Source organism: Triticum urartu, chromosome 2 (genome assembly GCF_003073215.2).
Source record: "Triticum urartu cultivar G1812 chromosome 2, Tu2.1, whole genome shotgun sequence".
NCBI classification, from domain to species: domain Eukaryota; kingdom Viridiplantae; phylum Streptophyta; class Magnoliopsida; order Poales; family Poaceae; genus Triticum; species Triticum urartu.
The window spans coordinates 550,628,704-550,654,246 of NC_053023.1; positions in this window are offsets into that span (position 1 = coordinate 550,628,704).

The window sequence follows — 25,543 nt, forward strand, 5'->3', positions numbered from 1 at the left end:
CAGCGCTCCTCTTCAGGTAAAGTGGCGTTGTAGGTTCCAGTTAAGCTTGGTACTCCTATGTTCAGGTATCTAGTGACTTCCTTCAAGTGACGTCCAAAGGGTGTATCTTCATCCAGTTGTGTGAACTTGTTCCTTGCATCCGCCATCCTAAAAGAGTAGAAAAGATGAGAAGTCAGAAAAGAGAGGAGAGTGAGTAGTGATCTAGGTCTTTAGCTTAGTGGTCATGTCCTACAGTCAGCGTGTGCTCTGATACCATCTTGTAGCGACCAGACCTCAAACGGTCCAATCTCTGTGCTCAGGTGTCATCCCTGGATCATTAATGCTGACACCACACATTACTTGAAGGATTTATAACAGAGTAGCAATCACACACTTATTACATCGAGTGTCTCAAAAGAGAACTTATTACAATAAATATGGCATAAGGCCATCTAATAACGATAACAGCGGAAGGCTTGGAAGATAAGTGAGTCCATCAACTCCAACGGCATCACTGAGTATAGAACCATGACCTAAAACTCCTTAATCGTCGTCTAAAAAGTTTGCAACATTAATGTTGCAGCCCGAAACGGGTCAGCACATGGAATATGCTGGCAAAGTAACACATAGAGAGTAATGGAATGAAATAGCTATTCTATTTGCATATTTGGCTGGTGGAAAGCTCTATGGTTACAGTTTTGCGTAAAGCCAATTTTTCCCTACTGCAAAGAAATAAATTTATTTAACTATCATGGTGGTTGTTAAACATTGAGAGTGGTTGACAACATTCTCAATCCCAATTAAACATCATCATTAAATCAAACCCGACATGATTAATTTAGAGTAACATGTTGAGATACACATGATAATCCAGGTACTAGATACTCAAGATGTCCATAACCGGGGACACGGCTAACCATGATTAGTTTGTACACTCTGCAGAGGTTTGTGCACTTTTCCCCACAAGACTCGATCTCCTCCGTTGGATTTCTCTTTTCTCGCACTACATGGTGTTTGAGAAACGGATGACCGAGACATAGTCTTTCAGAAGCGCTAGCACCTTACGAACGGGTAGACCGTACCAACCTACATCCCCTACATCTTCTAGTCTACCACTGTAAGAGTTCGCACGACTTAATCAACTATGCTAGAGCCCATAATAGCTTGTGGCTGCACATGGAAGTTTCTAGCATGAATAATCTCATGATCCCTTTGAGCCTGGGTGGCGGTCCATAAAGAAAAACAGGCAATCGCTGGAATACCCAGGTGCCTCAATCCACCCAGATGTGTATTTAAGTTGCCACCTTAAATAAACCATTAATTAACAATCTCACATCTGTCATGGAAACACTCACCCAATCCACGTCTACTAGCATAGCATGGCATAATAAGCAAATGTAGAAGTAACTCCCAAAGGTTTGATAACAACAGGTAATAGGTACTACCTCATCTACTTCCCAAACCCACAATTTAATTAGATCCTAATCATGCAATGTGTGAGGATTGATCTAATGCAATAAAACTGGGTAGAGGGAAAAACATGATCAAAGTGTTACTTGCCTTGCTGATGATCTGGGAAACCTAGTGATTCGAAGTAGCAAGCGGCGCACTCCGGGTACTCTATCGCAAACAAACAAGCATACAATAAGTACTTGACTAATGCACATGTAAAACTTAAATAAGAGATCTAACCAGAAAGTTCAACTTAAGAACTCCGGTTGGCAAAAAGAATCAAATCGAACGAAGCAATGAAAGACAAACGGCAAAAGAAACAGGCTTCATTTACTATTCTGGATCTAGGGAAATTTTTACAGTGGCAAAAACTTGTTTAAGTTGGCTAAAAGGAAAGAGGGTTTCGAGACGAAACTCCAGGCGCTTGAATCGCCTGATTCCGATAAACGAGCGAAAAGATAAACTAAAACGAAAATTGGATCAGAAATCGCGATCAGAAAAATCGCGGATTTAATCCGAGAAAAAGAAAAACGACGAACAGTTTAACGAACGAACGTTCGTTAACTGGATCTAAACGAAGAACGCGTTCGTTAAAACGAACGAACGAGCGAACGGTCCCTAATTAGCCTAAATCGAAAAACCGATCTAAAGAAAAAAATGGAAACTAAAAAAAACCGAACGAAAACCGGCGAAAACCGAACGATTTTTCCAGGAAAACCGGCGGCGGGTCAACCTCGGTGGCTCGGCGGCGAGACGGCGGCGCTGGCTCCGGCGAGGCGGCGTCGGCGGCGGCGGGGTCCGGCGGGGCGGCGCGGGGCGGCGGCGTCAGCGACGGCGGGCAGCGGCGGCGTCGGGCGCGGCGAAAGGCGGCGGCGGCGGGCGCGGTGCTCGAGGCGGCAGCTAGGGTTTCGTCCCGGGGCGGGCCGGCGGCTTATAAAGGCTGAGGCCGGAGGAGTCCGGGCCTAGCACGGCCCGTAGGTCGGTTCAGCTTTTTTTTTCAATAGTTACGCTCAGAAAAAAAACAAAAATACTACTAAACGGACTTCAAAAATCCCGAAATAAATTTTCCTCGGCTTCTAAAATCAAGCCGCACGGGATGAACATTTATTTGGGGCCTAAATGCAATTTTGAAAAACACGCATTTTTCCTAAATTCAAATAAAATAGCAAATAAAACCAAAATAAATCTTACTTGATTTTTTTATTAAGTCCTCAATATTTCTTTATTTTGGGAAAGTCATTTTATTCCCTCTCTCATAATTTCTGTAGTAGAAATAACTGAAGATAAAATAAATAAAATAAAATGATCCTATTTTCAAAATTCGAGACATCTCAAATATGAAAATAACGAAATCCGCAACTCTCTCCGAGGGTCCTTGAGTTGCGTGAAATTTCTAGGATCAACCAAAATGCACTAAATATGATATGCAATGATGATCTAGTGTATAACATTCCAAATTGAAAATTTGGGATGTTACATTCATAAAGTAGGCAGGGGCATTAGTCAAACCAAAAGACATGATAGTGTACTCATATAGCCCGTACCTTGTGGTAAAAGTTTTCTTAGGTATACCATGTTCTCGGATCTTCAGCTGGTGGTATCCTGATCGAAGATCGATCTTGGAGAATACTTTAGCTCCCTGCAGCTGGTCAAACAAATCATTGATCATCGGTAGTGGGTATTTGTTCTTGATCGTCACCTCATTCAGTGGACGATAATCCACAACCATTCTCAAAGATCCATCCTTCTTCTAAACTAAGAGCACTAGGCCTCCCCACGGTGATGAACTTGGTCGAATATAACCTTTCTCCAATAACTCCTTAATCTGTTTCTTAATTTCCTCCAGATCATTTGTGGGCATCCGATATGGTCTCTTCGATATTGGTCCGGTGCCTGGTAACAACTCTATCAAAAATTCTATATCTCGATCTGGTGGCATGCCGGGTAGTTCCTCCGGGAATACGTCGGGATAATCCTTCACTACTGGCACTTCCTCCTGAACAACTCCCAAAAGTGAATTTACTTGAGTCCTCCTTGGCGCATGCCTAGACACATACTTGATCCTTTTACCCTCTGGGGTGGTGAGGAGAATTGACTTACTAGCACAATCAATATTTCCTCCATACATCGATAGCCAGTCCATGCCTAGTATCACATCCAATCCTTGTGACTCCAAAATTATTAGGTCTGAGGGGAAAACATGCCTACCTATGGTCAATGGTAACTGAAAACATCCTCTTCTAGCCATATACTCCGCTCCAGGTGAGCTTACTAACATAGGTGTCTTAAGGGCTACGGTGGGCAACTTAAACTTATCCACAAATCCCCTTGATATGTATGAATGCGATGCACCAGTGTCAAAAAGGACAATAGCTGTAAATGACTTAATCAAAAACTTACCAATAACTACATCGGGCTGCTCTTCAACTTCCTCCATGTTGACGTGGTTCACCTACCCTCTCGTGAAAGGGTTGGGCTTCCTTCTAGAGCTTCCATTTTCGTTACAATTCTTTACCTCAGAACAATCATTGGCGTAGTGTCCAGTCTTCCCGCACTTGAAACAGGTAACATGGCTCAGATCCTTCTTGGCGGGTGTTGCCAGGTTGGAACGGATCTGACTGGTGTTTCCTCCATTCCCATTTCCATTATTAGGGCCACTGTGGTTATGTGAACTTCCTCCATTGTGAGAATGGCCTCCATTGTTATGATGGGTATGTCCTCCCGAGTTCGGGGTAAAACGAGGCTTCTGCTGAGCTCTAGAGTTGTACTTCCCCTGTCCATACTTCCATTTGCGGTTCTCTATTTGTTGCTGCTTGCCTTCAATCATAAGAGCCCTGTCTACCAGCTCCTGGTAGCTGGTGAATCTTTCCACCATCAACTACATACTCATCTCATCATTCAGCCCCTCCATAAACTTCTCCTGCTTCGCGGCATCTGTGGCCACATCATCTGGGGCGTAGTGAGCTAACTTGCTGAACTCATCTACGTACTGCGCCACAGTATGGTTTCCCTGGCGTAAGTTGCGAAACTCACGCTTCTTCATACTCATAGCTCCAGCTGAGACATGTGCAGTGCGGAAGGCCTGCTGAAATTGATCCAGTAACATTGGCCACGGGGAAAGTGGCGGTGTAGTTCTCCCACCATGAGGCTGCGGGTCCATCCAGTTGATGTGCGGCAAAGCGCACCTTCTCAGCATATGTGCAACCTGCGGTGGTCAGCTCCCTTCCAATCTTGCGGAGCCAATCATCAGCAACAATCGGCTCGGTGCTACTAGAGAACACCGACAGATTCAACCTTAGAAAGCGGGCTAAGTTGTCGACTTGAGGTGGTGGCGGTGGATTGTTGTTATTGTTGTTGCCTTGGTTCTGGACTAGCAACTGCATCAAGGCATTCTGCTGTTGGATCAACTGAGTGAGCTCCGGTGGAAAGGCGAATGCGGGGTCATGTCTCGGAGGCATCTAATAGGTTTAGAGGGATGTCAATAGAATAGAGTGAGGTCTAAAGAGATATTTGACTATCCATATGCCCATGAGACAAACACATTCATTTCACACCACTCAATTCAAACAAGATTCATACAATCGATCTAAGCTACAGTTACAAAATCTCGTGGACTATTACTATATACCTCGAAGAATTCTAATGGTAATATGGTGGTCGACTAAAATTTTTGATCGGTGGAAGACTCCATAATATCTGCTCCAGCTCCGTCTTCATAATCATCATTGCTGTCGGGGTCGGAGTCTGTGTCGTCTAGTATGATGTAATCTTCTGCACGAATGTTCACTCCAGGTTCGGGATCCCCCATGAATATCCCTAGCTTCTTCTTCAGGTCTTCATTCTTCTCCAGTAGTACAACAATTTCTTCTTCATAACCATCGCGTGTAGACTTGAGTTCTTCCTCCAGCTCCATGTTTCGGGTCATGACCTTCTTCGTGTCTATCATGTTGGCACACATCTGGTTCTCATAGCATCGAATGTGCTGGTTCAACTCCTGTATGTAGGCTGCAATGAATTTATCCTTCCTGGTGCGAATCATCTCCAATTCCTCATCTCGGCGTCCACATATCTGGAAGGTGGTGTCCTTGAGATCCTTGTTGTACACCTCGCCTATGCGTCCAATGTCGATGTGGGCGGCCATGCTCTTTCCTAGACTCCAGGTTGGTGCATCGAAGAAAAACTCGATGGGCTCGGTAACTAGCGCGAACGTCCTTCCTGGAACACAAACTTGAATCGTCCAGCGCTCCTCTTCTGGTAAAGTGGCGGTGAAGATTCCGGTGAATCTTGGTATGCCGATGTTCAAGTACCTAGTGACTTCCTTCAAATGTCGTCTAAAAGGGGTGTCGTCATCCGGTTGAGGGAACTTGTTCCTTGGGTTTGCCATCTATAGAGTAGAAATGGAGAAGAGTTAGAAATGAGTAGAGAAGAGTATCATGTGGCTTTTTTCCCAGTGCTCGCGTCCTACAGTCAGTGTGTTCTCTGATACCATCTTGTAGCGACTCGATCCCAATGGACCATAGTCTCTGTGCTTAAGTGTCATCCCTAGATCGGTATTGCTGACACACACAGTACTCGAGGATTTATTACAGAGTTCAATCACACACTTATTACATCGAGTGTCTCAAAAGAGTATCGATTACAATAATATGGCTGAAGGCCATCTAAATAAGATAACTGCGGAAGCTTCAAAGATAAATGAGTCCATCCAACTCCACGGCAAAACTGAGTGCATGATAACGACCTAGCGCACCTTACTCTTCGTCTGAAAATTCTGCAACATGATACGTTGCAGCCGTGTAGGTCAGCACATGGAATATGCTGGCAAGACAACACCATAGAGCAATGAACAAATAATAACTATCACTACATGCATATTTGGCTGGTGGAGGCTCTATGGTTATCATTTGCATAAAGCTAATTTTTCCCTACAACAAAGGAATATATTTTATTTAACTACAAAGTTTCATGAAATTATTGAGAAGGTACCCCCAACTCAATCCCAAATTAACATTAAATACCCCACAAATTAATTAAGTAAAGTGATGAGATCAAACAATAATTCAAGTACCAGATACTCAAGATGTCCATAACTGGGGACACGACTAACCATGATTTGTTTATACACTCTTCAGAGGTTTGCGCACTTCTCCCCACAAACTCGATCTCCTCTGTATTTCTCGCACTGCATGATGTTTGAGAAACGGATGACTGAGACACAGTTTTTCCAAAGAGGTCACCTTAACCGATAGATAGGCCGGTACACCTACAATTCCCCTACATCTGCTAGCCCATCATGGAAAGGTTTCCCACAACTTACTTAACTATGCCAGAGCCCATAATGTCTTGTGGCTACACATGGAAGTTTCTAGCATGAATCATCTTATGATCCCTTTGAGCCTGGGTGGCATTCCATAGGATGATCACACGGGTACCCCGGGATCTCCTAGGACAACACTGGATTCACCAGGTGCCCGCAACCAATCCACCCAAATGTGTATTAAAGTAGCCACCTTAAGTTTCCATTAGTTATAAATAACTCTCACAACTTTCATGAATCTCACATACCAATCCACGTCTATGAGCATAGCAAAGTAGTGCAATCATAACGAGTAGTACTCGGGGTTTATTAAAAGACAATAGGTTCCTATCTCATCAACTACTTCCCACACCCACATATTATCAAATCCTACTCATACAATATTTTAGGGACGAAATTAATGCATAAAAATAATCGGGTAATAAAGGGATATGATCAAAGTGTTACTTGCCTTGCTGATGATCGGAAAACCATAGAGATTCGTAGTAGCAAGCCTCACACTTCGGAAACTCTATTGTGAACAAACAATAGCATACATAAGCACTCAAGCATAAGATGCATATGTAAAACCAAAATAAAAGATCTAAACAGAAAGTTCAAGTGAAGAGCTTCGATATGCAAAAAGAATCACTCGAATCGGAGTTACGAAACTCAAACTACAATCAAAAGAAGTTCGAATTCAAATCTGCATGAAAACAAATTTTAAATTTTCAAAATCATGTTGGAGTTGTTTATCTGGACAAAGGGGAACAAGATGGATATTTTGGCGTTGGTTTCACTGGATTTGGATAAATTAGCAAAAAGTAGTGAGGGCTTGAAGATCAGGGACTAATTTGTGATGAAAATAATTATGGATAGGTCCCTGGCCGAAAATTAAACTAAATAGAAAAATCAAATGAATGAACGTTTGCTAACAGAAACTAACAAACGAACTCGTTCGTTAAAAGAACTAATCGGGTGAACGTTCGCTAAATAATATAACCTAAATAATAAACCGATCTAAAAATTAAAACAGAACTAAAAAACAGACGAGTTTTATCGGTTTATACAGGTTAGGGGGGAGGGGACCGGCAACGGCGGCACGGCTACTCCGACGAGGCGAGACGAGGCGGCGAGGCAGCGGGGCGGCATGCGGCGGCGTTGGTAGCGGGACAGGCAGCGGCGCGGGCGGCGGCAACAACGGACGATGGCGGCTAGCGGCGGGAGGCGGCGGCTTGGGCGGCGGCGATGACTTGGGAGAGAGGGCGGAGGCGGCTGCTATGTAAAGGGCCCCGAGGGGTCCTGCTTGGGCGAGGGGGCGGCGGCGAGCGGCCCCGGATCAGACTCCTAGCCGGAGTCCGGCTCGGCCACGGCGGCGCGCAGCGGGGAAGGCGACGACGAGCAGGCCGGCTGGGCCTTTGTCCCAATCCGGCCTGAAAGGAAATTTTTTTCAATAATTTCACCGCAAAGGAAAAATCTAAAATAAAAATAAATAAAAATCCTAAAATCCCAAAAATAATTTTCACGGTCCTCTCCTAATATTTAGGACCACGTGAAAAATTTTCTCGGCTAAAATGCAATTTTCCCTAATTTAACCGAATAAAATCTAAAATAAATATATATTTTTACTCAAAATTAAATTTCCATTATTTTCTCTATTTTGAAGAAGTCATATTATCTTCTCTCATTATTTTATTTATTTTGAAATAATTGGAAAAATTAATTTCAAATAAAAATCACCTTGATCCAATTTACCAATTTTTGAAAATTCAAAAAAATGGAATTTTATGAAAACCTCCAACTCTCTGACACGGTCCTTGAGTTGCTTAAGGTCTCTTGGATCAAAATATGGATGCATATGGTGACCTAATGATTAACATCCAAATTGAAAATTGGGATGTTACATTAAGGAAAGAGGAGAAGGGAGAAAGGAAAGGGAGGGATTCCGCCTCCCCCTTCCTTCCCTCCTCCCTCCTCCTTCTGAGCTCTTCAAGATGCTGAAATTGGCGAAGGTAGAAATCAAGAAAAAACATCAAGTATTGATGGTTGACAAGACCACCAGTTTCAACAAAAAGGGCAAAGGAAAGGAAAGGGAACTTCAAGAAGAATGAAAAGCAAGTTGCCACTCCCGTGAAGAAGCCCAAAGCTAGACCTAAGCCTGAAACTGAGTGCTTCTATTGCAAAGGGAATGATCACTAGAAGCGGAACTACCCCAAATACTTGACAGATAAGAAGGATGGCAAAGTGAACAAAGGTATATTTGATATACATGTTATTGATGTGTATTTACTAGTGTTCATAGTAACCCCAGGGTATTTGATACCGGTTCAGTTGCTAAGATTAGTAACTTGAAATAGGAGTTACAGAATGAACAGAGACTAGGTAAGGGCAAGGTGACGATGTGTGTTGGAAGTGATCCCAAGGTTGATAAGATCACCATCGCACACTCCCTCTACCTTCGGGATTAGTGTCAGACCTAAATAAATGTTATTTGGTGTTTGCGTTGAGCATGAATATGATTGGATCATGTTTATTCCAATACGATTATTCATTTAAGTCAGAGAATAATTGTTGTCTTGTTTACATGAATAAAACCTTCTATGGTCATACATCCAATGTAAATGGTTTATTGAATCTCGATCGTAGTGATACACATATTCATAATATTGATGCCAAAAGATGCAAAGTTGATAATGATAGTGCAACATATTTGTGGCACTGCCGTTTAGGTCATATTGGTGTAAAGCGCATGAAGAAACTCCATGCTGATCGGCTTTTGGAATCACTTGATTATGTATCATTTGATACTTCCAAACCATGACTCATGGGCAAGATTACTAAAACTGCATTCTCCCGAACAATGGAGCGAGCCAATGACTTATTGGAAATAATACATACCGATGTATGCGGTCCAATGAGTGTTGAGGCACGCGGCCGGTATCGTTATTTTCCGACCTTCACAGATGATTAGAGCAGATATGGATATACCTACTTGATGAAACACAAGTCTGAAACATTTGAAAAGTTCAAGGTTTTTCAGAGTGAAGTGGAGAATCATCATAACAAGAAAATAAAGTTTCTACGATCTGATCGCGAAGGCAAATATCCGAGTTACGAGTTTGGCCTTCATTTAAAACAATGTGGAATAGTTTCACAACTCATGCCACCTGGAACACCACAGCGTAATGGTGTGTCCGAATGTCGTAACCATACTTTATTAGATATGGTGTGACCTATGATGTCTCTTACCGATTTACCACTATCGTTTTGGGGTTATGCATTAGAGACAACTGCATTCACGTTAAATAGGGCAATGTCTAAATCCGCTGAGATGACACCGTATGAACTATGGTTTGGCAAGAAACCAAAGCTATCGTTTCTAAGAGTTTAGGGTTGCGATGCTTATTTGAATAAGTTTCAAACTGATAAGCTCGAACCCAAATCGGAGAAGTGCGTCTTCATAGGATACCCAAAAGAAACTGTTGGGTACACCTTCTACCACAGATCCGAAGGCAAGATTTTTGTTGCTAAGAATGGATCATTTCTGAAGAAGGAGTTTCTCTCAAAAGAAGTGAGTGGGAGGAAAGTAAAACTTGATGAGGTAATTATACCTTCTCTCGAATTGGAAAGTAGCACATTAGTGAAAACCGTTCTCGTGATGCCTACACCAACTAGAGAGGAAGCAATTGATGATCATGAAACTTCGGATCAAGTTATTACTGAACCTCGTAGGTCAACGAGAGCACGTTCATCAGCAGAGTGGTACGGTAACCCTGTTCTGGAAATCATGTTACTAGACCATGACGAACCTACAAACTATGAAGAAGCTATGATGAGCCCAGATTCCGATAAATGGCTTGAGGCCATGAAATCTGAGATAGGATCCATGCATGAGAACAGACTATGGACTTTGGTGGACTTCCCAAATGATCACAGGTCATTGAGAATAAATGGATCTTCAAGAGGAAGACGGAAATTGATGGTAGTGTTACTATCTACAAAGCTCGAATTGTCACAAAAGGTTTTCGACAAGTTCAAGGAGTTGACTACAATGAGACTTTCTCACTCGTAGCGATGCTTAAGTCTGTCCGAATCATGTTAGCAATTGCCGCATTTTATGAAATCTGGCAAATGGATGTCAAAACTGCATTCTTTAATGGATTTCTTAAAGAAGAGTTGTATATGATGCAACCAAAAGGTTTTGTCGATCCTAAAGGTGCTAACAAAGTGTGCAAACTCTAGCGATCAATCTATGGACTGGTGCAAGCATCTCGGAGTTGGAATATACACTTTGATAAGGTGATCAAAGCATATGGTTTTATATTTTATACACACTTATGATGAAGCCTGTATTTACAAGAGAGTGAGTGGGAGCTCTGTAGCATTTCTGATATCATATGTGGATTATTATTGATTGGAAATGATATAGAATTCCTAGATAGCATAAAAGGATACTTGAATAAGATTTTTCAATGAAAGACCTCCGTTCTATAAAGTCCTATGTTCTATAAAGTATGCCATGTTGTGTACCTGACCTATTGTGTACCTTGCCATGAGTTTGGCAAGGCAGTACAATAGTGATCCAGGAGTAGATCACTGGACAGCGGTCAAAATTATCCTTAGGTACCTAAATAGGACTAAGGAACTGTTTCTCGGTTATGGAGGTGACAAAGAGTTCATCGTAAAGGGTTACGTCGATGCAAGCTTTGACACTGATCTGGATGACTCTAAGTCTCAATCTAGATACATATTAAAAGTGGGAGAAATTAGCTAGAGTAGCTCCGTGCAGAGCATTGTAGACATAGAAATTTGCATAATACATACCGATCTGAATGTGGCAGACCCGTTGACTAAACCTCTCTCACAAGCAAAACATGATCACACCTTAGTACTCTTTGGGAATTAATCACATGGCGATGTGAACTAGATTATTGACTCTAGTAAACCCTTTGGGTGTTGGTCAGATGGCGATGTGAACTATTGGTGTTAAATCACATGGCGATGTGAACTAGATTATTGACTCTAGTGCAAGTGGGAGACTAAAGGAAATATGCCCTAGAGGAAATAATAAAGTTGTTATTTTTTATTTCCTTATATCCTGATAAATGTTTATTATTCATGGTAGAATTGTATTAACCGGAAACTTGATACATGTGTGGATACATAGACAAAACACCATGTCCCTAGTAAGCCTCTACTAGACTAGCTCAATAATCAAAGATGGTTAAGTTTCCTAACCATAGACATGTGTTGTCATTTGATGAATGGGATCACAACATTAGGAGAATGATGTGATGGAAAAGACCCATCCGTTAGCTTAGCATATTGATCGCTCAATTTTATTGCTATTGCTTTCTTCATGTCATATACATATTCCTTTGACTACGAGATTATGCAACTCTCGGTAATGCACATCATAAGAAGCCTTGCAAGCAATGTGACTAATGAGTTAGTTGCGGGATGATGTATTACGGAACGAGTAAAGAGACTTGCCGGTAATGAGATTGAACTAGGTATGAAGATACCGACGATCGAATCTCGGGCAAGTAACATACCGATGACAAAGGGAATAACGTATGTTGTCATTACGGTACGACTGATAAAGATCTTCATAGAATATGTGGGAACCAATATAAGCATCCAGGTTCCGCTATTGGTTATTGACTGGAGAGGTGTCTCAGTCATGTCTACATAGTTCTCGAACACGTAGGGTTCGCATACTTAACGTTCGATGACGATTTTGTATTATACGAGTTATGTGATTTTGTGACCGAATGTTGTTCAGAATCCTGGATGAGATCACAGACATGACAAGGAGTCTCGAAATGGTTGACAGGTAAAGATTTATATGTAGGACGATGGTATTTGGACACTGGAGGTGTTCCGGGGTTACCGGGTGCATATCGGGTCACCGGAAGGGGTTCCGGGCATCCCCCCATCAACTACATGGGCCTTAATGGGCCAAGAGGAGGACAAACCAGCCCCCTAAGGGGCTGGTGTGCCCCATGTAGGATGAAATAAGGGGTAAGGAAAGAGGAGAAGGGAGAAAGGAAGGGGAGGGATTCGGCCTCCCCCTTCCTTCCCTCCTCCCTCCTCCTTCCTTTCCCCTCCAGATGGATATGGAAGGGGGAGGCCGAATTGGGAGGCGCCCAAGTAGGATTCCTCCTACTTGGGGTCCCCCTTGGCTGCCTCTCCTCCTCTCTAACCTATATATATTAGGGGGCACCGCTAGAATACACAAGAACGATTGTTAGCCATGTGCGACGCCCCCTCCACAGTTTACACCTCCGGTTATATTGGCGTAGTGCTTAGGTGAATCCCTGCACGGATCACTTCACCATAACGATCACCATGCCGTCGTGCTGACGAAACTCTCCCTTGACACTTTGCTGGAACAAGAGTTCGAGGGACGTCATCGAGCTGAACGTGTGCAGAATTCGGAGGTGGTGTACGTTCGGTGCTTGATCGGTCGGAACAAGAAGAAGTTCGACTACATCAACCGCGTTGTCAAACGCTTCCGCTTTCGGTCTATGAGGGTACATGGACACACTCTCCCCCTCTCGTTGCTATGCATCTCCTAGATAGATCTTGTGTGAGCATAGGAATTTTTTTGAAATTGCATGCGACGTTTCCCAACAGTGGCATCCGAGCCAGGTCTATGCGTAGATGATATGCACGAGTAGAACACAAAGAGTTGTGGGTGGTGATCATCATACTGCTCACCATCAATGTCTTATTTTGATTCGGCAGTATTGTTGGATGAAGCGGCCTGGACCAACCTTACATGACCATGTTCATGAGACCGGTTCCACCGATAGACATGCAACTAGTTTTGGATAAAGGTGGCTGCCAGGTGTTTGTTTCTTCAACTTTAGTTAAATTGAATTTGATTGCGGCTGGTCCTTGTTGAAGGTTAATACAGCAAACTTGATAAATCACCGTTGTGGTTTTGATGCATAGGTAAGAACGGTTCTTGGTAGAAGCCCATAGCAGCCATGTAAAACTTGCATCAACAAAGTAGAGGACGTCTAACTTGTTTTTGCAGGGCATGTTGTGATGTGATATGGTCAAGATATGATGTGATATACATTATTGTATGAGATGATCATGTTGTGTAAAAGTTATCGGCAACTGGCAGGAGCCTTATGGTTGTCGCTTTATTGTATGAAATGCAAATGCCATGTAATTGCTTTACTTTATCACTATGTGTTAGCTATAGTGTAGAAGCAATAGTTGGCGAGACGACTGTCGGTGCCAAAACCGGCGGATCTCGGGTAGGGGGTCCTGAACTGTGCATCTAAGGCGGATGGTAACAGGAGGCGGGGGACACAATGTTTACCTCTCAATGGAGGTAATACCCTACTTCTTGCTTGATTGATCTTGATGATATGAGTATTACAAGAGTTGATCTACCACGAGATCGGAGAGGCTAAACCCTAGAAGCTAGCCTATGGTATGATTGTTGTTGTCCTACGGACTAAAACCCTCTGGTTTATATAGACACCGGAGGGGCTATGGTTACACAGAGTCAGTTACAAGAGAGGAGATCTACATATCCGAATCGCCAAGCTTGCCTTCCACGCAAAGGAGAGTCCCATCCGGACACGGGACGAAGTCTTCAATCTTGTATCTTCATAGTCCAACAGTCCGGCCAAAGTATATAGTCCTGCTGTCCGAGGACCCCCTAATCCAGGACTCCCTCAGTAGCCCCTGAACCAGGCTTCAATGACGACGAGTCCGGCGCACAGATTGTCTTCGGCATTGCAAGGCGGGTTCTCCTCCAAGTCCTGAGTACCTGTCGTAGCGAGTTGTGTCCGGCCTCCATGAATGTTGCACTCCTCGGCTTTTGTGCCTTAATAATGGCTATATTCCACGTGTCGAGCGAATGCGAGAGGTTGGGGTATTTTTACATTTACCACCCTAACCAGGTATATGAATCGTCTATTTAAACAATCGGGGATCTTTAGATCTAGATCACACCACCTTCCCACAACGAGTATCCATCGGAGCGTGCCCGGAAAAATCCATCCCATCATGGTCGGCCACCGTAGCTCCTCCTCTCGCCCCCGTAGCCCTAAGCCAGGTAGTTGGGAGAAGTGTTCTATTCCCCATAGCCAACTAGTGGAGTTGCAGACCCAGGGGTTTCTCCCTCCTGCGTACATGGTCCCCGTCCGAGCTGGATTAACCACTTATAATGGCGGGGAGCAAGCGGAAAGCTTCCCCAACCCATCCATGGGGGAGCGGGTATGCCTCGTCCCTTATTTATTGAGGGGACTCGGATTTCCAATCCATCCATTCCTCCGCGGGCTCTTGGAGTTCTATGGCCTCCAGCTGCATAATTTTACTCCCGCCTCCATATTACACATCGCATGCTATGTTGCCCTTTGCGAGCTATTCCTGGGCTGCGAAGCTCATTTCGAGCTATGGCAGAGGCTATTCTGCCTCGTGCCCCATACAAAGAAGGGGTCAATATTTCAAGTGGGCGGAGCCGAAATATGGCGCATCACCGGGACCGGATACCTGTCCGGTACTCCGAAGAAGACATCCGAAGACTGGCCCTCAGAGTGGTTTTATATGGAGGACGTTCCCCTCCCAGACCCTATTCGGATGGGCCTTTCTGAGTTCAACAACGCCCCTTTGAAGAAACGCCATAGCTGGCGCCCTCGGAGCCCCCAGGAGGAAGATAACAGAGAGGTCCTTTACTTGATGAGCTGGATAAAGACACTGGCCGAATCAGGACTGACAATAATCGAGGTTATGTCAGTATGTATAATGCGGGCGGTGCAACCACTTCAATATCGGGGACAACCCATGTGGCACTTCAATGGAGAAGACGATGCCACCCGCTGCGGCCGAAAAGGTCCGAACTCCGCCGTCGCTCTGGCGAAAATATTGTCCGATTTATATAAGAGAGAGGAATAGGAGTTCATCCGTATTAAGCCACGGGATGGATTCTCCATGTACAACCCCCCAAACTGGGTGAGCTGCTGCTTTTTACTCCAAACCTTCCTGCTTTCTTTGTCATAAATATTTACCTTGCTATTTGATAATAGGAACTATGAAAAGCTGTGAGGGAGACTCACAACCCATCTCCACAGCTAGAGGACCCTGATCGGGCCCTCGATCCCGGACTCGAAGAAGAGCCGGACATATTCGTGGAGCTCATCGACATGACGTTTTATCAGTTAAGCTGCGACGGTGCCTTGGTGGCCATCACCGCCGATTATCCTGGACTGCTCCCTGCATCGCATGTAAGTAAAATCAGAGTCCCAACTTCCAAGAAGGATCCCCTTTTTCGCACTTCACCCACCGCATACGTATGGTGCCTTGTAGGGAAGGCCCTCGGGACGCCATGCCGAACCCGCAGTGACTCAACAAGGGGCACCGAAACTGGGTAGGCTTAAAAGGAAGGCGGTCAGGACTGAGATGTCATCGCAGAGGGATGAAAAAGAACCCTGCTCCATGGTTATTGTATTTAAAATATAATAACATCCGTGGTTAAAACCAGGAAAAACGTTCGCCGGACCGTATCCGGAGAGCCTGCCGGCCATGCCTCCACCAGCCGGGCTCCAGAGCCGGACTTGGAGGCAGATGCTAACGTGGGGACAACGCCGGATATTCCTCCTACCGAGGATGCGGATAGGCTGTCTGCCACAAATTCCGAAGTGGAGAGTGCCATGAAGCACAGGCGTCGCCGGGCCGTACTCCGCGACCCCGGTTTTTCTGAAGAGGGGTTTGATGCCTTCAACTCGGGGGACGCGTACATCCGAGCTGCTCAAAATGGTCTTGCCAGAGCCACGGACCAGTATGTAAAGGATATACAGGTAAGAAAATCTGATAATTGTGTATATACCAGTAGCCCCTGAGACTTGAAGCAGTTGGCAGAACTGATTTAAGGATCATTATTTGCATAGGTTCTTACTGAGAAGAATACCCAATTGTCTCAAGAGCTGGAGGAGTGCAAAGCCCAGCTACGGGCCGCAGTTGCCAAAATGGAGGAGTCCCAGAAGGCCCCGTTTGGTAACCCTTGTTCCTATCGAAAAGAACGAGATGTACCAGTTAATATTTGGCTTGCATGCTAATCTAATCAATAGATTCTGCAAATGATCCCGAAGTGAATCCGGAGGAGCAACATGCTCAACGACAGTTGAAGGCTGGCGAGCGCGTGCTTACACAAGTAAGGCAGGAGAAAAACGATCTCCAAGATGCCAATACCCGGCTGGATGTTGAACTGAAGGATGTTCGGGCCCAGCTGGCTGACTCCGTAAAGGAGAATAAAAGGCTTCGATGCGGCATTTTCAGTAAGTTCTTGAGCGAACTCCTATAGAGTTCGGCGAAGAAACCAGCTAACAGAGCTATATCTGTAGGTATGCTGACGGGCCGTCCCGGAGAGGAGATGCCCGGGTCTGCGAGAGATCTTCTGCCAGAGCTCTCACAACTGCACGAACGAGTTCGGCAGGTGATGCAGGACCTTGCCTAGGCCTTGTGGCCGTCTGCCTCCCTGCCAGGAGGCATGGGAGAGCTTGTAGACATACTCAAGGGAGCACGGCGGCGCTTCCGATTATGGAAGATATCTGCCTGCCGACAAGGTGCAAGGGAAGCCTGGGGTATGGTGAAGACTCGATATACCAAGGCTGACCCGAACCATATGGCCGAGGTCGGACCTGTAGGGCCTAACGGGAAAGAGATCTCCGTCAGCTTGGTGTATGACCAGGTGAAATTAGTCGCAAAGTATTCCCAACAGGATTGTAGGCTAGACAGCCTGTTGGATGGTATAGAAGAAGAATTTAGTCAGTCTAAGTGACTTTGTACTTCGAGTGACATATATTGTCCCTAGCCGGATTGTAAATCATTTGTCATGGCGGACCTTTTCGCTTCGCCTCCGGACCCGACAGTCTGGAGTGTATCCGAATACCCGCTCAGTTATGTAAAAACCAGGGTACGAGTGGAAACCAGGCGTAGGGGTCATAAGTGCTTGAACAGACAAGTACCCAACTAGTTATGTTATATTACATGGATAGTAAGAAACATCTTCCAGGGAGAATAGTTCCGTTAAGGGTTCCTTTCCCTGGGTACGCATGCATTAATGTGCATGTCCGAACTGCGACAAGAGACGCAGGATATAAACATCTGGGGGTATGTATTCTAATAAGTAAAAAAGTCATCCTTTGTTCGCTGACCGAATATTCCCTTAAGAACGCTAGCTTTCGGCTTCACCCAGTCTGAGGTACACGTCCGGCTGACCCGGCAGTAACAATCGCAGAGGTGCTCCCCTTATGCCCTAGCCGAATTAATAGGAACGTACGGCATAAACACAAGAGCCAGGCAACCCAGCTTGGCCAAAACTTAAGTTATATCGATGCATATAATGGCACAGAAAAGGTGCATGTGTAAAAATAACACATGTGCGACAGGCATAGAGCCCGGATCATAATTATATTTAGCTTTTGTATAAGAAGCCCCCAGGTATAATGGGCGCGCTTAGCGCATACAAATTGTGCAATCAAGACACAGTTTAACCTTTGAAGGCCGCGAAGAAAAGGAAGAAAGATAGAAAATATAGATAACACACACACACACACACACACACACACACACACACACATATATATATATATAATTGACGGAGGTAAGGAGACGAACACAGAGTACGACGCTAGGTGTAGAACCTTCGGAGTCTGGCCGCGTTCCATGGGTTTGGCTCGAGTCGATTGTCCGATGCATCCCGCAGATGGTACGCTCCACCGGTCAGAACTTTGTCAATAATGAAGGGACCTTCCCATTTGGGTTTGAGCCTGTCCTTTTTCTTCTCTGGTAGGCGTAGAACGAGTTCACCAACATTATAAGTTTTGGCCTGTACTTCTGTGCTTTGATATCGTCGAGCCTGTTGTTGATAGAATGCGGATCGGGCTTTTGCCACGTCACGCTCCTCCTCCAGGGCGTCCAAACTGTCCTGCCGATCTAGCTCGGCTTGTTTCTCTTCGTACATGTGCACGCGAAGTGAGTCATGAATGATGTCGCAGGGCAGTACCGCATCTGTGCCGTACACCATAAAGAAAGGTGTGTATCCGGTAGTGCGATTTGGCGTGGTCTGTAGCCCCCATAGTACGGAGTCGAGTTCCTCGACCCAGTGCGTATCTGATTCCTTCAAGGACCGCACTAGTATGGGTTTAATGCCACTAATTATAAGACCATTTGCTCGTTCGACTTGACCGTTAGTTTGAGGGTGATAGATGGATGCATAATCGAGCTTAATGCCCATTTTGTTGCACCAAGTTTTTACCTCATCGGCTGTAAAGTTCGAGCCGTTATCGGTGATGATACTGTGGGGACACCATAGCGGTGTACAACCCCGGATATGAAATCTATCACTGGTCCGGATTCGGCCGTTTTAACTGGTTTGGCCTCTATCCATTTGGTGAATTTATCCACCATGACCAATAGGTACTTTTTCTTATGGCGTCCTCCTTTAAGGGGTCCAACCATATCAAGCCCCCAGACTGCAAAGGGCCAAGTAATGGGGATTGTTTGGATAGCGGTACATGGCATATGGCTTTGGTTTGCAAAGAGCTGGCAACCGACGCAATGTTGAACGAGGTCCTGTGCGTCTGCTCGAGCTGTCGGCTAGTAGAAACATGTACGGAAGGCCTTACTTACAAGGGCCCGAGCTGCGACGTGATGGCCGCCGAGTCCAGCATGAATTTCTGCCAAAAGTTGCCGTCCTTCCTCGGAGATGCACCTTTGCATTACTTCGGTAGCGCTTTTCTTATAAAGCTCCCCCTCATGGACCTTGTAGGCTTTAGACCGCCGCACAATGCAACGTGCCTCATTTTGGTCCTCCGGGAGTTCTTGCCTATTTAGGTAAGCCAAGAAGGGTTCTGTCCACGGGGCAATGACAACCATAATCACGTGGGCCGAAGGTGTTATCTCGGTGGCGGAGCCTCCGATTACGTCAGAGTGTTCGGGGGCTGGTGTTGTCGCCGGATCCGGACTGTTGTTGCCGGTCTCCCCTTCCCACACCACAGATGGCTTAAACAGCCTTTCCAAGAAAATATTAGGTGGGACAGGTTCGCGCTTAGCGCCGATTCGGGCGAGGATATCCGCCGCTTGATTGTTTTCTCGGACCACATGGTGGAATTCGAGCCCCTCAAATCGAGCTGACATTTTGAGGACGACATTGCGATAAGACACCATTTTTGGGTCCTTGGCATCAAAATCTCCATTTATCTGGGATATTGCGAGGTTCGAATCCCCACGCACCTCTAGGCGTTGAATGCCCATGGAGACTGCCATCCGAAGACCATGCAACAGGGCCTCATATTCGGCTGCATTGTTGGAGTCTGTGTATAATATTTGGTGTACGTATTGGACTGTATCTCCGGTTGGGGATGTCAGGACGACGCCTGCCCCTAGACCCGCCATCATTTTAGAGCCGCCGAAGTGCATGATCCAACTGGAGTACGCGCCGTATTCTTTAGGGAGTTTGGCTTCTGTCCATTCGGTGATGAAATCGGCTAGTACTTGTGACTTAATGGCTCGCCGTGGTTTTTATGATATGTCGAACGGGAGGAGCTCAATAGCCGATTTATCAATCCGGCCCGTGGCATCACGGTTGTTTATAATGTCATTGAGTGGAACCTCGGAGGCCACCCTAATTGAACACTCTTGAAAGTAGTGTCGTAGTTTTCGGGATGCCATGAAGACCGCGTATGCTATCTTTTGATAATGTGGGTACCGGGATTTGCATGGAGTGAGGACAGTAGATACGCAGTATACCGGCTTTTGAAGCGGGAACTTATGTCCGTCCGTTTCTCGTTCGATGACGAGCACTGCGCTTACAACCTGATGTGTTGCCGCTATATATAACAGCATTGGTTCATCGATATTTGGCGTGGCCAAGATTGGGTTGCTGGCCACGACAGCTTTTATTTCTTCCAATCCGGCCGTAGTCGCGTACGTCCACTCAAAGTGTTCGGTGTGCTGAAGAAGGTGATAAAGAGGTAATGCCTTTTCTCCCAATCGGGAGATAAAGTGGCTTAAGGCAGCCACGCATCCAGTTAATTTATGGATTTGCTTGAGGTTTGTTGGGATAGCCAACTATGATAGAGCTTGGATTTTAGCCGGATTCACTTCAATTCCTCTGTTGGAAACGATGAAGCCCAAGAGCTTTCCGACGGGTATGCCGAAGACACATTTTTCCGGATTCAGCTTAATGTCATATGCACGGAGATTGTTGAACGTGAGCCTCAAGTCGTGTATCAAAGATTCGACGTGTCGGGTTTTAATTACCACATCATCTACATATGCCTCCACTGTTTTGCCGATTTGTGCTTCTAGGCATGTCTGAATCATGAGTTGATAGGTCGCACCGGCGTTTTTGAGCCCGAAAGGCATGGTGTTGAAACAGAAGGGGCCGTATGGAGTAATGAATGCCGTTGCGGCTTGATCGGGCTCTGCCATCTTGATTTGATGGTATCCGGAGTATGCGTTGAGGAAACACAACGAGTCATGTCCTGCGGTAGCATCGATAATTTGATCGATGCGGGGGAAGGGGAAGGGATCCTTGGGGCAATCTTTGTTAAGGTCCTTAAAATCGACACATAGGCGCCAGGATTTGTGCTTCTTTGGTACCATCACCAGGTTTGCTAGCCAGTCCGGATGTTTTATTTCTCTAATGAATCCGGCCTCAAGTAACTTGGCTAGTTCTTCTCCCATGGCTTGTCGCTTGGGTCCGGAGAAACGCCGAAGAGTTTGCTTGACCGGCTTGTATCCCTTTAGAATGTTTAGGCTATGCTCGGCCAGCCTGTGTGGGATGCCTGACATATCTGAAGGATGCCAGGAGAAGATGCCCCAATTCTCGCATAAGAACTCCCGCAGTGCGGCGTCTGTTGTGGGGTTCAGCTGTGCCCCGATGGATGCTGTTTTTGAAGGGTCCGTTGGGTGGACCTGGAATTTGACTATTTCGTCCGCTGGTTTAAAAGAGGTGGACTTGGGTCTTTTGTCGAGTATCACGTCGTCCCTGTCCACTGTAGAGCGCAACGCAGTTAGTTCTTCGGCCGCAAGGGCTTCGGATAACACTTCGAGAGCCAGTGCGGCGGTTTTGTTTTCGGCGCGGAGTGCTATGTCCGGATCACTAGCTAGAGTGATGATTCCATTGGGCCCGAGCATCTTGAGCTTCATGTACCCGTAATGGGGTATAGCTTGGAAGATCGTGAATGCCTCTCGCCCTAAAAGGGCGTGGTATCCGCTACTAAACGGGGCAACTTGGAATGTGATTTCTTCAGACCTGTAATTCTCCGGCGTGCCGAATACCACATCGAGTGTGATTTTTCCCGCACATCGTGCCCTCCGACTAGGGATGATTCCTCTGAAGGTCGTGCTGCTTTGCTCAATGTGGCTCTTGTCTATTTCCATTTTTCAAAGAGTCTCCTCATAGATGAGGTTTAATCCGCTGCCATCGTCCATGAGTACTTTAGTAAGCCGAAAGCCGTCCACAATTGGACTAAGGACCAAAGCAGCTGGAGCTCGGGCTGTGCGGAATTGAGGTTTGTCATTGGCATTGAAGGTTATGGCCGTGTCGTTCCATGGATTTATCGTTGCAACGTGGCAAACTTCGGGGAGGCTGCAAAGTGCCCGCTTGCACCTATGGTTTGAGGCGAAATCTCGAAGACTGTCAGTAATGTATTGTTATTTTCCGCGGGAGGGTGCTCTGCGGTATTATTGACGAGGAGGTCCTCGCCGCTCCTGGCCACCTGCCGGAGTATCCAACATGCTCTAAGGCTGTGTGTTGGCATGGTATCCAATGTACTGTGAATTTTGCATGGCCAATTGAGCCATCCCTCCAATACGGTTCCGCGCCCTATAGTGGGTTTTTGCTTCTTTGTAATTGGATTGGGTGACTTACGAGAGTACACCCTTTTAGTTTGGACAGAGGGTTTAGTTAGAGCCGGAGGATCCCAGAATTGTGTTTGGGATTTCCAAGTGCTTTCCATCGCACAGTACTTCCGTACTATGGACGCCAAGTCAGCGAAGTGTGTTATATCATGGCGACTTATGGCGTTGAGGATTCCCTTGTCCGTGCATTTTTTGCAAAAGAATGAAATTGCGTCTTCCTCGCGACAGTCCTTCTCCTTGCTTATTGCAAGGAGGAATCTGGCCCAATAGTGATGTACTGTCTCTTGGGGCTCTTGTCTAATATGGGAAAGATCACTTACGTGAGGGTGAGTGGGTAGATTTAAGTCCAAACCCTGGCCCGGTCTGAGACCCAAAGGATTTTCCGTGCTTGGTAGTTCGGGCTCGGGGACGTTGCCCAACGGTACTAGCCCGCTGTTCGATTCCAGGTTCGAAGCTTGGGCCATGTCCTCCCGTAGACGGGTATCCGACTCAGAGAGCTCGGGAATCCAGACATAGTTTGTCTTCAAAATAGAGGAAGAATCGTTGCATCGCTCCTCCACCACCGCTATCTGATGGGTAACCGGCAGAGAGTTAATCTCCCTTTGGTCGGGTTTAAGCCCGATCCGATTATAGTTCGTAGCGACTCCCAAGGCGGCGATGCGATCCAAGAGCTCGTTCAAAGAAGAGAGCTCCATTGGATCCATCCGCTCGATGAATCCCGAGCCGACGTGGATGCTGTTTTTGATGACCGAGAAGTCATCGTCGGTGCGACGGCCGATGGGGCGGTCACGACGAAGCCGCCTAATCGGAGAGTTTGGCCTACAGCCAGGGCTTTGATACATCTCTGCCGTATCTATAATTTTTGATTGTTCCATGCCAATATTCTACAACTTTCATATACTTTTGGCAACTTTTTATACTATTTTTGGGACTAACATATTGATCCAGTGCCCAGTGCCAGTTCCTGTTTGTTGCATGTTTTTTTGTTTCACAAAATATCCTTATCAAACGGAGTCCAAATGGGATAAAACTTGACGGAGATTTTTTTTGGAATATATATGATTTTTGGGAAGAAAAATCCACGTGAGACGGTGCCCAAGGTGGCCACGAGGCAGGGGGCGCACCTGCCCCCTAGGCGCGCCCCTGACCCTCGTGGCCACCCCGTAAGGCGGTTGATGCCCTTCTTTCACCGCAAGAAATCTAATATCCGGATAGAGATCGTGTTAAAATTTCAACCCAATCGGAGTTACAGATCTCCGGGAATATAAGAAACGGTGAAAGGGAAGAATCTGGGAACGCAGAAACAGAGAGAAACAGAGAGACAAGTCCAATCTCGGAGGGCATCTCGCCCCTCCCGTGCCATGGAGGCCATGGACCAGAGGGGAAACCATTCTCCCATCTAGGGAGGAGGTCAAGGAAGAAGACGAAGGAGGGGGGCTCTCTCCCCCTCGCTTCCGGTGGCACCAGAGTGCCACCGGGGGCCATCATCATCACCGCGACCTACACCAACACCTCCGCCATCTTCACCAACATCTCCATCACCTTCCCCCTCTATCTACAGTGGTCCACTCTCCCGCAACCCGTTGTACCCTCTACTTGAACATGGTGCTTTATGCTTCATATTATTATCCAATGATGTGTTGCCATCCTATGATGTCTGAGTAGATTTTCGTTGTCCTATCGGTGGTTGATGAATTGCTATGATTGATTTAATTTGCTTGTGGTTATGTTGCTGTCCTTTGGTACCCATCATATGATTGCGCGCGTGGATCACACCCTAGGGTTAGTTGTATGTTGATAGGACTATGTATTGGAGGGCAAGAGTGACAGAAGCTTCAACCTAGCAGAGAAATTGATGCATATGGGATTGAAGGGGACCAATTTATCTTAATGCTATGGTTGGGTTTTACCTTAATGAACATTAGTAGTTGCATATGCTTGCTAATAGTTCCAATCATAAGTGCATAGAATTCCAAGTCAGGGATGACATGCTAGCAGTGGCCTCTCCCACATAATACTTGCTATCGGTCTAGTAAAGTAGTCAATTGCTTAGGGGCAATTTCACAACTCCTACCACCACTTTTCCACACTCGCTATATTTACTTTATTGTTTCTTTATCTAAACAGCCCCTACTTTTTATTTACATAATCTTTATTATATTGCAAACCTATCCAACAACACCTACAAAGTACTTCTAGTGTCATACTTGTTCTAGGTAAAGCGAACGTCAAGCGTGCGTAGAGTTGTATCGGTGGTCGATAGAACTTGAGGGAATATTTGTTCTACCTTTAGCTCCTCGTTGGGTTCGACACTCTTACTTTTCGAAAACTGTTGCGATCCCCTATACTTGTGGGGTATCAAGACCTTTTTCTGGCACCGTTGCCGGGGAGCAATAGCGTGGGGTGAATATTCTCGTGTGTGCTTGGTTGCTTTATCACTAAGTAATTTTTATTTGCTGTTCTTAGTTGTTTTCTATCTTTAGTTATGGGTAGGAAACGCAAAATACCAAAAAAATTAGTTGTACCTACTAAACCAATGATTGAAGAACCACTCAAAATCTATCACACTGCTGAAGCTTATTACTTGGATCATCTTCGATCCCTATGTGCTCGTGCTGAAACCCCAACTAGCTTAGTTGAGGGCAAATATTTAGATGAGCATGCTTGTTATGTGCGACACCGAATATCTGAAAAAGGGAAAACTTTATTGGATTTAATTCATCGTTTGCAATGCTATGCTTGGAATTTATGTGAAATATATGATTGTACTTGTTGTTCTGAAGACCCTAAGAAACACCTTCCCTACCAATGTTTGTTTAGTGATAATGGAATTGTATCCTCTTATGCTAAGGGTGTTTATAGTTACTATGATGTTCAACAAATTGAAGAATTTGTTGCTTTTAAGAGTGCTTACGAAATTGC